This window comes from Neopelma chrysocephalum, unplaced genomic scaffold, assembly GCF_003984885.1.
Source record: "Neopelma chrysocephalum unplaced genomic scaffold, ASM398488v2 Primary Assembly neopelma1_45, whole genome shotgun sequence".
Classification (NCBI taxonomy): domain Eukaryota; kingdom Metazoa; phylum Chordata; class Aves; order Passeriformes; family Pipridae; genus Neopelma; species Neopelma chrysocephalum.
Genome location: NW_020897704.1, coordinates 19070801 through 19087397, shown reverse-complemented (window position 1 = coordinate 19087397; position 16597 = coordinate 19070801). Strand labels below are relative to the sequence as shown.

The window sequence follows — 16597 nt, the reverse complement described above, 5'->3', positions numbered from 1 at the left end:
TTCCAACCCAAACCAATCTGTGACTCCATGTGTCTATAACATCATTTTCTGCAAACACCAACTCACTCACCATAGGGATAAATAACAGTACCTACCTCTCAGTACATCAATAATTTTCTTTCCATGCAGCTTGGATGGGCCAGGCCTGCCTAGGACCTGGGTTTTAGCAATCATCCTCCACAGCTACATATAAAGCAGGGACCAAAAGAAATAAAACTCAGTCCAATCACTTTATAACACCTTTGACTTTCATGGTATCAGTAGCGTCATAAACATCTGCTTTCTAAATGTAGAGCAGACACCTTGAGTGAGTATTAAGAAACTGCCTAATGTTTTTATCTTTCTCAGGTATAAGCCTGACTTTGAGCATGCAAATAGACCTTTTTAAGTGGGAGAGAATTTAATGTGACACTCTACATATGCTTTAGCAATGTGCTTTATGGAACTCCTAATGATTTTTGTCCTGACCATCTTCATGCCCGTTCTAGCATCTGTCACGCATTAAATTCCTCCTACTGACACACTTTTGTGGATAATCTGGCATTTAACTCCTATCTTTACTGAGTCAGAAGAATTTTGCTTTCATCTTTTTTCTAAGCCAACACAGTGTTCAGTGCTTACCTTTATCAATCTCTCTGCGTTAAATTTGAGTATCCTCACTGAACAAGCTGAACTATAAACAACCTGTTTGGTATGTAGATAAGAACTGGATCCTCTTAATCCCAAATTGTTTTTACTTCAGGCCCCAAATGTGTAATTTAAGATCAAAGCCTGAATTGGTATCATAAATGCAATTCAACAACAAGGAAAACCTGGATGATTTTCAGATAAATAAAATCAGGCTAAATCAATGTATTTCAGTGTATAACAATTTCACTCACATAATTTAGTGTATTAAATTTAATGTTGTATTTTTCTTTGTTAGGTCTACAAATAGAAAAACTCAAGGTGTTAATCAGCTGAACACGTAAGTGTCAGGTTTTCCCTAGTACTTCAGAATTTTATAACAGTTGCTCTATTTTCTACTCTCTATAATATAATAATATAATAAATCTATAATGGAAGATTATAATTTAGTTATCAGATCTTGTTTCTGACTTCTGTAATCTTATTTACAATAATTTTACACATTCTTTTCTATATGTTTTATTTTCTTTTAGACAATTTTCATAGTTCATTTCATTAATTTTTCATATGTTTAATGCTTGATTTACTTGTTTTAGCTAAAAAAGAATTTTAAAAAAACAGGATTAGCAATAAAATCTTCTTAAGTGGCAAAACAAAAAAGAAAAAAGCCATACAATTTGATACGAATTGAAATTGAAATGTTGAGAAGCATGAAATATATGGGATAGATCAACTGTAGAAACATCCCCAGTATCCTGCCCAGTTTTGAATATAATTTCTGCATTCTCTCTCCTTCATTTAAATATACACAGATGCATACAACTTTAGTATAATCTACCTATGATCATAAAAACTTCATCAACAGAATTTAATCAATAACTGAAATGGAATTGTGGTCTCACAACTGTGGTTAAATTATTCTTTCAATAAGAAAGGTTTAATTAGGTTTATAAGGGCTGACAAGCTAGAAGAAAAGTGTCAGCTAATATAAATATTTACTTGACCATCATTTGGTAAATACATAAATCTTTTCTTCTTTCCTTAGGTATTCAGCTCTTTTCAACAGAATAACAACAAGTAGGTAAGTTACAATGATAAATTATTCTTTCCAGTTTCATATTCTATTTATAGACTTTTCATTCATTAGAGCTTTTAATTTGTCTTGGGTTTGCTAGTTTTCACGCTCCCCTGTATTTTTTAAGAAATAATTTATTACAATTCATATTTCTTTCTTTTCAAAATTATAATCCAATTACTTTCTCAGTAAACAAGAATTCCACCTTTTTATGTGAAATGAACTACCAGCCAAAGTGGTTTCTCATTAGACAAGCTAATTTTGAAAGGACAGATAGAATCAAGCAATGAACTGAATAAAAATAATAATGGAGCATACCTTGTTAGATAACAAATGGAACAGACTTTGGAGACAATTAATGCAGTAGATACTTAATGCTGAGGTATGTTAAACAAGCTTTGTCTTATTTATTTGCTGCTATAAATCATAGCTAATTTCCTTAAATAATGTGCTCTAATCACCAAGCAGCACATTTCTGTAAGCACTTGCTGCTGTACTTTACGTGGAAACCCCAATACCCCGAGTAGGAGGGTGTATATATAGATATATATGTGTGTGTGTGTGTGTCTATGTGTGCACATAAAGACAGACAGATCAAGCAATCAATCAACTGACTTATCCAACGAGGGAAAGTGGCCTGACAGCATTCTGGGTTAATTTTGCTGGAAAATGTTTGGTAACTTTGTCCAACGGATAAACACGATTTCTCACACTTTGGGTTTCCAAGTGACTGAATTACAGACTGAGGCATCATTACTTGCTGGGCTTGATTCGGTTTCAGGTCTTACACCAAAGTAGCACTTTTTATTGGGCTGTCGGAAAAATTTTATCAGAATCAGGTGGTCTGAGGGATATTTTTTTCCTATATTATCTGTTTGTTGTATATAGAGAAATTCTGTTTCTTTTTTTGAAGCACAAACAAGGAAGATTTTTGTGGGTAAAAATCTGGAATGGGAGATTTCTGAGAAAAAAAATATCCTTTTTAGTCTTACCCTGGAAATGAGCATATATGTCCATAGTTCTAAACAACAAATAAAGTTAGCATTAAAAATATCCCTGAACCATATAATGACTTGCCCCTTCCAATGGAAACAATCTTTCAAGGTCAAACTTTGTCAAACTCCAGAGGTCAAGGGTAAACAATGTCGGCTTTAGGACTTTAAAAAGTGTGTACAGTATAATAAAAATGAAATTTCAAGTTATGGATATATGATCCTGACAGTGTCTGTTCCGCTTTTTAATCAGCAGTTAAGCAATTGGCAATTTATTTAGGAAAGGTAACATACAATTGTGTATTCTTGTTTGTGTTTCTGATGAGTTTTGTTTTATCTGAAGGTAGAGAAATTTTACGTAAGACCTGTTTTTCTCACCTTTAGGAACTAGAAATGCATTTTCTTTATCTTTCCCTAGCTTAATACTTCCTAGGCAACTTTCAAGACTGCTGTCGAACAGTAGAGAAACACTGTGTGCAACTATTAAGAAATCAGAGTTTGACATAATTCTCTAACTGTATGTTCTAAGATTGCCTTTTGTATCAAACAGTGACATTTACTGCTCTGAAAGATTCAGTTATAATGCTATTTCCTCATCAACTACCTTCAACTAGGAGGTTGCTGAAGCAAGAGGATGATACACAGTGGTTTAAAAAGGAGCTGGACAAGGTTGTGGGGAGTCAGGATAGATTTCTGCAGCAACCTACAACTATGAAGTGTGTGGGAAATCCTCAATTTTCTCTGAGAACATGAGGACCTGAATGGTAATTTTTTCCATGTGATTTTGGTAACAAATGACACCAAGAGGTCAATGCAGGACTTCAGAAGCAGACTTAGGTACCATGAACGGTTAAGGATACTGTGGTCCAGGATACCTATGGACCCAATCCAATGTTTAATGGCAAATTGCTCCAAATTCCACTTCCTGTGGAATCCCATTAGCAGGGATTGTGCTTCTCTCTCTTTGTCTTATGGTCAGTGAATATTTCAGTGTCGTATGGAAAAACAACATTTTAAATAACTTTCAGCAGTTTCACAGGGAGGATTTAGTCCTCTCAGCACCTTTTTGATCCTTACAATGCAGGACCTCTGTAGAAGAGTTGTGGACAGGGATGTGTCAGGCATTGTGCCTCAATGTCCTCTGCTTAAACCCATCCTACCACCTGGAGTCTGAGGAGCAGCTCTTTACAGTCCAGTTGGAACAGCATAAGGATGAGATCACTCATAAATACGTGGAAGCATCTTCCCCCACATCATTGTATCTAACTCAAAGTTAAGAGCCATCAAAAAGACTTCATTTTAAATGTATGCCGACTTTTAAAGACATCCCACCAGCATGATAAACAATCAACCTTTAGTCTTGAAGAAGGGAAGGGAACCATGAGTTTTTACCTCTTTCTGCAATCCCTGTAGGTACCCACATGCTGTGTCATTATACAGAATAAACTGTTCTCCTTTGCTCTTATAACCTGTATGAAACCAGTTCCTCTACTTCTGTTTGTGATGCAAACTTCAGTTTTACCTAATGTTTAATAATAAAAACTTCAATGGTATTCCTGGAGAAATAAAATCAATCCCCCTGAATATATGGATGGCTCTTATTACAAAAATATTAACCCATTCCATCTCTGTTTCCTGCTTTCCACTTGTATTTTTCAGCACTAATCACATGGATGGTAATTTTTCTTGGTGAATGGTAACCTATTTCTAAGTACTGCATATACTAATTTTTTTTTTTTACTTACTTCCAGACACTTCCCCTTATTCACTTTCTTTCCAAGATTGTGCTGCCAAATCCCTCTTTGTCTCTCATCTCTGTATCTGGAAGTCATCCCTTGCTGCCTTCTTTCCTTTACTCAGACAGATTGCACCTTAATACAGATCCAATAAAACAACTTCAGAGTTTCAACATCTTACTTTACTTATGAATCCTTGCCTAATTTTGTATCATTTCTCATCTCCTTATTTCTTAGTTTTCCAACAAGGACCTTTAATTCCCTCTTGATAAGTCCTACCTTGCAAGAAAGTCCTTTCCAATATGATTACCTTTCAAGTCTTGTGATTTCTCTTACAGTTCCTATCCTGTGACTATCCTACCTACTAATGGAGCTTATTTTTATATGGATTAGAGCCCTTCTGCATTTCAGAAGTGCTTAAAACAGCAGAGAACCACTCTACCAGAGAACACACAAATGCAGTTACATCTGAGTGACTCACGTGTTAGTAAATATGACCAAACCTCACCTTGCCTGTCCCTTCCTATATACTCTCATTACATATATATATTCAGTAAAGAACGTAAATAAAAGATTAAATAGTCATCTAGTGGAAAGATAGGTTACGGTCAAGATAGTCACTGCATAATTCTGCATGTTTTATTTGTAAGTCATGTTTTAATTTCTCATGGGAGATGTTGCCAGGAAATACACTTTTGCCTTCTCATGTCTGAATTAGACCCTCCAGGCAGCTCATACTCCAGTCAAATGTGACACAATTTAGTAATTGCTGCAATATGGGCTTTTATTTCAATATTGTTTTCTTTTTGGCCTACGGTCAGGTGTAGGCCAGGGTTTCCTGCTGCTGCAGATCAAAAATTTTAACACAAAGGCAGATTGTCCTTTAAGATTCAGCTATCTTAGGACATGTGCAACGAAGTATATTGGAAGGGATAGAGACAAGCCTTGGAGCACAGATTGGATCTCTCCCGTTGAAGCACAAAGGCCGATGTGTTGCTGTTGTAGCCTGAATGAGTAGGAGAGGCAAGGGAGGAAAGACACCTAAAATGCAGGAACCATGATGATGAGTGAGCAAGGACCATCCTGAGGAGGAGAAAAAGTGCTGGAGGGAGGTTGTAACAGGAACAAGCTGTGATTTCAAACACTTATTAAATCAAGCCTCCTCCAGCACAGCCTTGTGACAGAGCTTGGGGACCAAGGAGGTCTCTGAGGAATGATGGTCAATGATCTAGCCAGGAGACAATGAAGATTTCAAGACTTGCCTGTATTTCATTAGAAAGTTGAGTAAAATCAGCTCGTTTCTTGGGAAATATTTCTGTATTGATGAACAAGTATTTTCTGTAAGAAGATAAATATTCTGTTGACAATTTTGACCATCCCTATTTTCAGATTTTGGGCTGCTTCTCTCTGTCATATCCACTCTGGCCCTTGATGCAGGAATTGTGATTTTTAGATATTTTTTCACATTGCCTGAAACACTGGCTGGAGACCATAGATTACAGCATGAATAGGCATAGAAATCAAGGGATTTAGGGCAGTTTTGTTTCCTATCTAATTGATGAACCCCTAATTAATGCTGCCAGAAATCGATACTGTCATATAACAGATCAGTCCTGAACAAATGAACCATATGCAACATTCCAGATGTTTCAATACATTTTTTTGGTACTACTGGCATAGAAATATACTACAGCAAAACCTTAAATTGCCAAATGTGGGTAGTTTATACCCAAGTAAAGTATAGTCTCAAGTGCTGACACTGCTCTCCTCCCTTTTGTGGCAAAGTTGATTTAAATTTAAGTTTAGTTTGCTCTTTTTAATTTATTTCTCCTTTTAATTTCCTCTTTTCATATAGGGGAAATTTTGATCTCATGAAGCTGACATTAAATGATCAAACAATATTGAACAACCTAATGCAAATCTTAAGCAAAAGTCATTGTGAATTAGGTATTTGCTAAACTGACAACACAAGCCTTTGTAAACCTGATATTGTTCTTATGTAAACTCATGAATGGAGACTTTCTCAAATAAATTACTTAATAACATCAGAGTCATTGGCTGTGTAAATATATCCCAGGGGCGCATACTAAGATTCCTGAATTTAAATGTTCAATAGAACTTCATATTTGTCACCTTTACTAACGAGTTTTTCCTTATGAAATCATTATTAGCATGAAAAAGTTAAATTTTGTATCTAATTTCTTGAATTAATGCTGTTTGAAGACCCTAAGGGTTTGAAAGTTCTTTCACTGGAATTCATCATTTACATAATTTTCATAGCCCCAATACTTTGCTCTCCTCTATGAATGCACATTGTGATTTTTTTATGCATTAAGGCAGCAACTTCTATTTTTCTCTACACAAAACAATTAAGAGAAGAATAACAGGTAATAAACATTTTTAATCTTTAATATTGCATTAAGAGTGAAGTGTCATATTTCATGCTTTCACAGCTACATTGCATGCTGAATGATGCATTTCTGGTCCCTCACTATGAAGATATTTGATTAGAAAAGGAAAAACAATTGAGTTATTTGAGATCAGTGGAGCTTTCCATCATTTCCTGCTTGAGATACTTGCAAGTGCACAGCAGCATGGCCAGATTTTTAAGCAGACTAGACCATATTTTCTCAGCTCTACATTATCATAGTTCAGCCATGATCTATGAATGAGATGTTTACTTGATATATTTGTTTTTGTTGTTAATATAGCTTATTACATAGGAAATTTATTCTCTTTTAGGCTGCAACTGGACACCAATGCAACACAGTTTCTGACCAAAATATCCCTTAATGTTAACCTCTTCTCTGCCTACTGTTATTAATAATAATTTTTATTACTAAAGGTTTTTGTGCACTTGGGTTCATGGACATATGGTAAGAGTAAGATATATGTGTAGGATGGACCCAAACCTGAAGATCAAATTAGTGGCAAGGACAGACCTAATATTTTTGTCCTTTAAGCTTAGCATATCAACTGCAATGGAAAAATGACAGTCCAGAGAGTATTTTGAATAGAAAAACTGAACATAGCTCTGTATCAAGGCTAAGCTTGTTTGACAACAGCCTACAAATAATTTTTGAATGGTAGACACATCTCCTGTTCCCCGATTGAACAGGGTGCATGAGAATTATTAATATTATCATTATTATCATCATCAGCAATAATAATAATTATAATGAAAATAATAATGATGTCCGTGTACACTGAGAAAACACTAAGACAAATTATGCAATCTGGTTTGTGGCAAACTTTTTATTAGGATTCAATGTGAGATGAAGATTCTGCTTTTAGGTATACACTTGTCATCCTGCTATGGGTATCTTAAAAACTATTGCACCCACGTAAGATGAACTATCTCTACTGAATATTTCTCCCCTGGCTGGTACGGGAACACACCTAATGGAATTACTTCTATACTTTCAACATTAAAAGTCTAAGTCTGAAGCCAAATGTGATCTTTTGAGTTTGATTTGCCCATACATTCACATATAGTGCTATTTGAGAAGCCTAGTGTCATGTACTCATATAATAAAAGAATTACCACCATTCTATTACACCAGCCCCTGGAATCAGTCTATTCTATCCCAATTAAAAATGAAGAAGCACCTTCATAAAGTTTAAACTGAAGACAGTTTATCTTGCATTGTTAAATACAATTCAATGAGGTGAATACTGACCTTTTTTTTAAGCCAGTCTGCTGTGCCTCAGATTTCCTCTAATCTTCTCAAAGTTTCTGTCAAAACAAACTCTTGTTTTTCTATAGAACACACATCTGTGTGTTTTCTCCAGTCACAAAACATCTAGAAAGAACTTCTAGATGCAGTATCTGGATTTCTATCATTTTCCAACAGCAGTTCCAAGTGTCACATTACATGTTAATCTTGCTGCTCTTCCCAGACAGGGACAATGCCAGAGAGTCTTGGAGATGGGAAAAAAAAAACAACCCAGTCTTGAAAATATTGTTAATGATTAAATCCAGATGTTAAATTTGTGCTGATCAGTGCTTGATGTAGGAAAGACTTTAGTCAAACACTGACACAGAATGAACCCATGAAACCCTGTAAGTCTGTCTTCTGACCACCAGCAACTTCCTTTCAAACCTTGTCCAACATCTTCTCTCTTGACAAATCAATCTGCTTGACACAGTGGAGGAAGTCCAGTGCGTGTGATCAACTGTGCACAGTTTTAAATTTCCTACAAATCATGTTAGTGGCTTGAAAATACGTGATACTGTAGGAATGAGCCACACTAAAATCATTCATTTTGGACTCAAAATGAACAACCTCAGAACAGCTTGTCGGGAGCCCTGGCACTTAGTTACGGTCAAATTTGATGATGGCTTGTAACGTGCACGTCGAGACGAGGTCAGACATGTGAGGCTGCTCAATGCCAAACATCCTTTTCCATGAGCCAAATCACTGCCCAGGTGCTCCTGGAGGCTCATTACCATAATGCCAACACGCTGTCCAGGTTCAAATGTGGTTTTTGCTATTGATCCAAACATATACTAAGCCACTGAAAAGCTCTGTCAAGGGGTGCTATGCTGCTCCTGAATGCCAAAATTCAACTGGCTCCGAATTTTGAGGGATTTCGAGTCATTTGCTATGTCCTAACTCACTAAATATGTTGTAAATTCTGGTTTGTAAGATATAAGACATTAAATGAATGTAGATTTTTAGGCTTGTTTGGCCATTTCCAATAGCCAAACCCCCAAACCAGGACTTACCAAAGATTCCCACTAGTTTCTGTTGACTCTGGATGAAACCATTGGAAAACCTGCGCTTGATACCCCTCATCCTGCTGAGATTCCAGCTGAGGTTTCCACCCTGTGCTGATGTGCTCTTCAGATATAGCTGTTTTTCTCTGATTTTCAGTATCTCCTAGTAACCCAGGCACTCTCCTTCTTGATTCATGCCAACAACAATGGGCACAAATTGAGAAAAAAAACACTTCTGAAACTCAATTTAAAATATACTTCAAATATTCACCCCATAGCGTGGTTTAACTGAGGATAAATAAAAATTATCTGGACTGATTTTAAGATTTTCAGAAAATACATTGTTGCTCTATAAACCAAGGCTATGAAAAATATGACTAATGGTACCAAGACAACACTAACTACATATTCCCATCTGTTTATCAGTTCTAGCTTGAATAACTCAGGGACGTGTTCCATTTCACTAGTGTTAGGGCACTAATTTTTAGTTTGTCAACCTGAGCTTCATCTATCTATCCATCAGAAGATATTGAAGTCATACCAAACTTGTATCATCAACATTAAATCATCCCATTATTCTCAGATTTTTTAAAATGTGTTTATTAGATACCAGATTGAAAAAATTTTGATTTATTAAGATTTCAATCAACACTGTATTTTTGCTTTTTCCAGTATCCAATTACCAGTATCTTGTAATTTTATTTCTAAGAAACACACAGGTCTCAGGAAATTTTGCTCATTAGTGTAAAATTGTGTCCTAAGTGGGAAGAAAATATTCATGAATAGAAAACCGTATTGTTTTTTCTGTGTTGTTTACCTGTAATTTGGACTTTCCTTTCCTTAGTTTGTGTATACTGTAAACTTCCCCATGTCATTTATTGTCATTGTTGTGGTTTCTATTGTGTGACACACATTTTCTCTTTCATCTCTTCAGAAAAGAGAAGATGGACTGTCAGGAAAGATTTCTTTTATTCTTATTCTGTTTTATTTTCTTAGTATGCAGGTTCATATTTTTGCAGGGGTTTTCATTGATTTGAATTGCTGTAACAGGTGCTTAGTGCAAAGTCTGAGCTTGTACAGTAATTAAAGAGAGAGAATCTCAAGCTATTTAACTTAATAAGGGGAAGTTAACTGACTTGATCAGAGTCTAATACTTGCAGAGGGAAGAATTTCTGATATTCATTGACTCTTTAATTTAGCAGAAAAATATATAACAAGATCCAGGCAATGGAAGATGAAGCTTGACAAATTTTCAGAGGTACAAATAAGCTACTCAGAGTGTAATTAACCGTCACATCTTCCCTACAGATGTGTTAGACTCTTTGCTGCTTGCAGTTTTGAAGTCTTTCAAATATTCTGACGAAATCTCAGTATTCAAATAGAATATTTGTCGTGATGATAGGCTGAAAATCCTGATGTATATTGTGTGGAAGAGCATGCAAGAAGCTTTACAACAAGCCTCATTGGACTTCACCTGCATTTATAACAGCATGCTCCCAATTCTCTCCATTGTCGCCATCACATCTACCACGTGGCAGAGCTGAAGTATTGTGCTTTGTGTGCAAGGCCTCCACAGAAGTTCTGGTTTTCATCCTTCTGGATTAAAAATATTCAGGATCAATAATAATAATAATAATGACTAGCCTAGTATGTGAAGGCAACTCTAGCATTGTGCAGTATGGTGAGATTCAGATGCCTTCTTCTAGACAGCCTAACTTTGGCAAAGCATAGTTCATACTCCAAGAGACTAAAATAAGACTATGAATGTGTATATGATTCCTGGATGGAAAAGTCCTAGTAATAACAACCTCTACTCATGGCAAAACCTGTGGGGTGTTTGCACCACACACTTTAGAAGTGGGGCTCAGGTCCACAGATAAGACATCTAATTTGAACCAATTGTCAAGTTATGCCAAAATATCCCTCATACATTCAACAGAGAAGGGTTTTATGTCAAAGTTCTGGGCCAAAATCCCTTTCTGAAACAGCCTGTTTCTCTTCTTTATCTGTGTAACGATTCTGAGATTAAACCACTAATTTTGGTAACTGCTTCGGATTTCAGGAAAATACATAGACCTCTGATGACCTTCAAAAATTGCAACTTCCCATTTGCATTTTACTCCCTAAATAGTTGTGAGTGCTGACTAGATACAACACCTGGCAGATCTTCTCTTTTCCTCTTTGAAACCGTATTCCTGTTAGGTAAGACCATTCTTTTAACATTTTCTGGAGGGATTTGTCAGACTAATTGTAGGCTTCTTGGGACAATTACCTTCAGTTCTCTTTACAATCAAAAAAAAAAAAGTATATATAGTTGTTTGCAGGGCATGATTCATCTCCTATAACGTACTGCTACAGATGAACTGCATTCTAATGATGTCTATTTTTCCCTGTAACCACAAAGTCGGGCTACAGAAAATTAGCTACAGTTTAGGTACTGACGCTGTAGACACCTGAAGTTAGATCACATAACCTTCCAAAGGTTTTTATGCCAAGCTGCTTCATCTTGTCAAGTTAAAAAGGGTTGAACAGAACCAGATGTAACTCAATAATGCTTCAGAAGACATTTCAGAATAACAGAAAATGAGGTTTTTATTGTATTGCATGCATCATTCATTTGCTTTTTTAATACAGGAGAGAAAGCTTGTGCTAGACAATGGCAAAAAAAAAGGAAATAAATTTTGAGCACACTATAGAGAGTGTTTCTCCTGAATAAACCTTTAATATGAAAATAGCATGTCATATGTGAAGTATCATCAGTGTTTCAGGGTCTCAGAACCCAAACAGGTTGATTATGTTTTGGACTGCCCACATTTGGGTACTTTTAAGTTATTGAATGTTAGGAAGCTACATCCCATCCCTCTTTTTGAAAATGTGCTCCAAGTTCATGTCCTGGAAAAGTCCTGAGTCATAGGTAAAAGAAAAAGTAGATGAGGAGAAAGTGAAAAGATGTTACCCATAAGGTCATACCGCTTCTTTTCACTTTGAGAGAATAGGTTTTTAAAGTCAGCAAAGGATCTGGAAGAGAATATCAAAGCTTTGAAGGCAGAGATTTCTTTTTCAATAGGGATCTGGAGTTGAGGAAAGTGGAGGTATTGAAGAGTGACAGGTTTAGAGGCACAGGCATTGGGACCATCCTGATACAACCTAGAGAGGGAGAAGGATGCTAGAAGATGAAAAGGAAGCATAAACAAGTCCTAGGACAAGATTTGTCCTTTACCTTGAAAGAGTTTAGAATGAAAATTTTGTCGGCCCTCAGTAATCTCCATCCTCAGAGGTAAGAGAAGAATGCTGGAGAAAGAAAGACTTCCCATTGGTCTTAGAGGGCTGGGTTAGAGGTTGGCTAGCAGATTTAACACCCATAAATCCATGGGCCTTGGTGGGATTCACCACTGGGTGCTGAGGGAGCTGGCAGATGTTGTTGCTGTGCCACTCTCCATCATTAAAAAATCATGCAGAACGAGAGAGGTGCCCAACGACTGGAGGGAGGGCAAATGTTACTCTTGTCTTCAAAAAGGACAAGAAGGAAGACCTTGGAAACTCCCAGCCAGTCAGCCTCACCTCCATCCCTGAAAAGGTGATGGAACAGGTCATTGCGGAGATCATCACCAAGCGTGTAAAAGAAAGTTGTCAGGAGTGGTCAGCATGCATTCACTAGGGGGAAATCATGCTTAACCAATCTGGTGTGTTCTATGATGGCATGGCAGGATGGGTCGATGAGGGGAGAGCAGTGGATGTATCCACCTTGGCTTCAGCAAGGCTTTTGACACTGTCTCCCATAATATCCTTGTAGGTAAACTCAGGAAGTGTAGATTAGATGAATGGACAGTGAGGTGGGTCAAGAACTGGCAGAATGGCAGAGTTCAGAGTGTTGTGATCAGCAGAGTAGAATCCAGTTGGAGGCCTGTAGGTGGTGGCATTCCTCAGGGATCAATACTGGGTCCACTCTTATTCAACCTGTTTATCAATGACCTGGATGAAAGGATAGAACATACCTTCATCAAGTTTGCTGATGATATGGAATCAGGGGCAGTGGCTGATGCACCTGAAGGCTCTGCTGCCATTCAGCATTCAGGATCTGGATAGGTTGGAGGATTGGGCATAGAGAAACCTAATGAGGTTCAACAAGGCCAAGTGCAGTGTCCTGCACCGGAGGAGGAATACCACCAAGTAACAGTGCAGGAGGAGAGCTGAGCTACTTGAGAGCAGTTCTGCAGAGGAGGATGTGGAAGTCTTAGTGGATGACAAGCTGACTATGAACCAGCAGGGTCCCCTTGCAACCAGAAGGGCCAATGGTATCCTGGGGTGCACTGGGAGGAATGTGGCCAGCAGGTCAAGGCAGGTGATCATGTCCCTCTACTGGGCCCTAGTGAGGCCTCATCTGGAGTGCTGTGTCCAGTTTTGGGCTTCTTAATACAAGAAAGACAAGGAGCTACTGGAGAGGGTCCAGCAGAGGCCACAAAGATGATGAGGGGTCTGGAGCATCTCTCTGATGAGGAGACACTGCGGGAGCTGGGCCTGTTTAGTCTGGAGAAGAGAAGACTGAGAGGAGATCTCATCAATACACATAAATATCTCCAAGGCGGGTGCCAAGAGGATGGTGCCAGACTCATTTCAGTGGTGTCCAGAGACAGGACGAGGAGCAATGGCCATAAACTAAAACACAATAAATTCCATCTCAGCATGAGGAAGATTTTTTCACATTGAGGGTGGCAGAGCACTGGAACAGGCCGTCCAGGGAGGTTGTGGAGTCTCCCTCTGTGGAGACATTCCAAACCCACCTGTGTCACCTGGTCCAGGTGACCCTGCCTTGGCAGGGAGGTTAGACTGGATGATCTCCAGAGGTCCCTTCCAACCTGAACTATTCTGTGATAATATCAAATGCCTCCAGCCTCTCACTCAAAGACAAATGGAATTTTATACCTATTCTTTGTTTAAACTACCGTTATACTCTCTTTCCAAACTGACATCAAATGCTTCCCTCTATGTTTTGCTTTGTCCCAAAAGTCAACTTGAAGGGGTACAGGTGAGAGTGGTACCACATCTATGATGAATAATGGGATTATATCTCGATAGCAACTGTAGAGAGCTCTTTTCCATTGAGAATCTCTTAAGCAAGTAGATATAATTGCATCAAAGTATGACTGGCTCATCTTATTGCAACTTTAAGGTCTTTCATCCTTCTGCCTTGAAAGCAAGTGAATTTAGTTCAACTCTGTGCTTCTGAATGGTTTATCAGGAGTAAGTGCCTTTGAATTTTAGTCTTTATACAGTTTCAGAGCAAAAACTTCCTAAGGGTTGGCTCTACTAAGTAAACACAACATGAAATCCAGCTGTGAGTTTCTCTGTAGGTTTGGCTGTTTGTTGCAGGCATCTTTTGAAGTTCTTAGATTCATACCCTATCACACTAAAATGTAACACCAGGTAGCATCTCCTGGCAATGTTCATGTACTTGCTAATAAGGGTTCCAATGTACTTGCTAATAAGGACTCTTGGAAACTCTGAAGTTGCTAAATACAATTCTCAAATAGTGGAACTCTTATAAATTTCAGACTGCTCTGATAACATTGCATTTTTAACCAATAAGATTGCATTTTTTATCAAAACAGAAACAGAAAAGGCCATTTCATATTGTGAATCTTGTTACAACAATTTGCCACTGGCCCGTTTCTAGGTTTTATTTTCTTAGAATGCATCAGAGCTACCAGTCTGGGACATATGAAAATGTAATTGAGCTTGAAATGTCATCTTGATACCAAGTGATACAGTTAATTCTGTTGGTAAATGTTGTGCAGCACTAATTGCTAATTCTAAATTTAACAATTAGTTTAGAAAATCTGAAGTGCAATTTATAATGGGATATAAGCTGCAGGCTTCAGCTTGTACTGGCTTTTTTATTATTATTACTTATACAAGTTTAAGAGGAAGCAGCTGAAAAATTTTAACCAAGAATCAAGATGCATGTCTAATTTAACTCTAACCAAATTTGGCTATACGTCTAGCAAATTTGCTATGGCTGCAAAACATCTTCTAAAAAATTAAACTTGTATCAAGGCTTCTGCTTTCTACAGTTTGTAATTATACATTAACTGATATTGTAATTCTAAACTTCATTAACGTCTCTAAAATTTTCATTGATGTTGTCTATCAGAGAAGTTGTTTTGTACAGGTCTGTGTTTTCTCCATCCTTTTAAAGAGGAATGTTGCTATATTTCAGCATATAGGTGTTTGAAACCTGTAATGAGTCAGGCAGATTTTACTTTGGGCATTCTGCAATACAAATGTCTTTCAGATAATAAAACATTGGCAGGAAGGAAATAAACCTGAGATGAAATAATTAAATCTTATTTTTCTCACACTAAAATATTTTGTGTTGAAGAATCACTGGATAGTTGAAGTTAGAAGAGATCTTGAAACCATCTAGTTCAACTGAAAGAGTTCAAGGCCAGGTTGGATGGGGCTCTGAGCTACCTGGTCTAGCGGAAGGTGACCCTGTTCATGGCAGAGGGGTTGGAACTAGATCATCTTCAAAGTCCCTTCTAACCCAAACCACTCTATGATTCTATTATTCTATGAAATCCCCTGCTCAAAGCAGAGTCAACAATAGCAGGTTGCCCAAGATTATGCCCAGAAATGTTTTGACTTTCCCTGAGGATGGAGACTCCACAACCTTTCTTGGCAACCTGTTCCAGTGTTTGATGACACTCACAGCATAAGAGTTTAAATAGAATTTCCTGTGTTTCAGTGTGGGCTCATGGCTTCCTGCTCTGTCACCTGAGCCTTCTTTTCTCCCCAGACTGAACAACCTCAGGTCTCTGAGCCTCTCTCCATTTAAGAGGTGCTCCGATCCCTTAAGCATCTTAATGGCGCTTTGCCAGACTTGCTCCAGTATGTCAATGTCTGTCTTGTGCTGGGAAACAGAGGTGTGCACAGCACTCCAGAAGTGCCTCACCAGTGCTGAGAAGAGGGAGAGGATCACCTCCCTTGACCTGTGGACATGCTCTGCCCACTGCAGTTGAGGAAGCCATTGGCCTTGTTTGCCACGAGGGTGCACCATTGGATCATGGTCAACTTGGAATCCCACAGGACCCCCAGGTCCTTCTTTTCCAAGCTGCTTTCCAACCATTCGGACCCCAGTGTATATTGGTATACGGAATTGTTTCTCCCCATGGGCAGGACTTTGTATTTCCCTTTGTTGCCTTCATGATGTCCATATTGTTCCATTTCTCCAGCCTGATGAGGTTTCTCTGAAGGGCAGCAGAACTAAGTGTTGTATCCATCACTCCTCCCAGTTCTGTATCACCTGTAAACTTGTTAAGGGTGCACTTTGTCCCATTAACCAGGTCATTAATTAAGCTGCTACACATTGCTGGCCCTGGTACTAACCCTTGGGATGCTCCACTTGTCTTTTTTACTTATGCTTCATTTCCTCTGATTTCTGTCTCCT

At 37.9% G+C, this 16597-nt stretch overlaps 1 protein-coding gene across 1 annotated transcript in view; it reads left to right on the top strand.

The window, feature by feature from the left end:
- CELF2 (CUGBP Elav-like family member 2) overlaps nt 1–16597 on the top strand; it is a 557258-nt gene that overhangs the window by 101276 nt on the left and 439385 nt on the right. The window contains exons 2-3 of the mRNA XM_027679569.1: nt 926–967; nt 1673–1708. The gene's annotated coding sequence lies outside the window, so the exon portion shown is untranslated. The remainder of the gene's footprint in view (nt 1–925; nt 968–1672; nt 1709–16597) is intronic.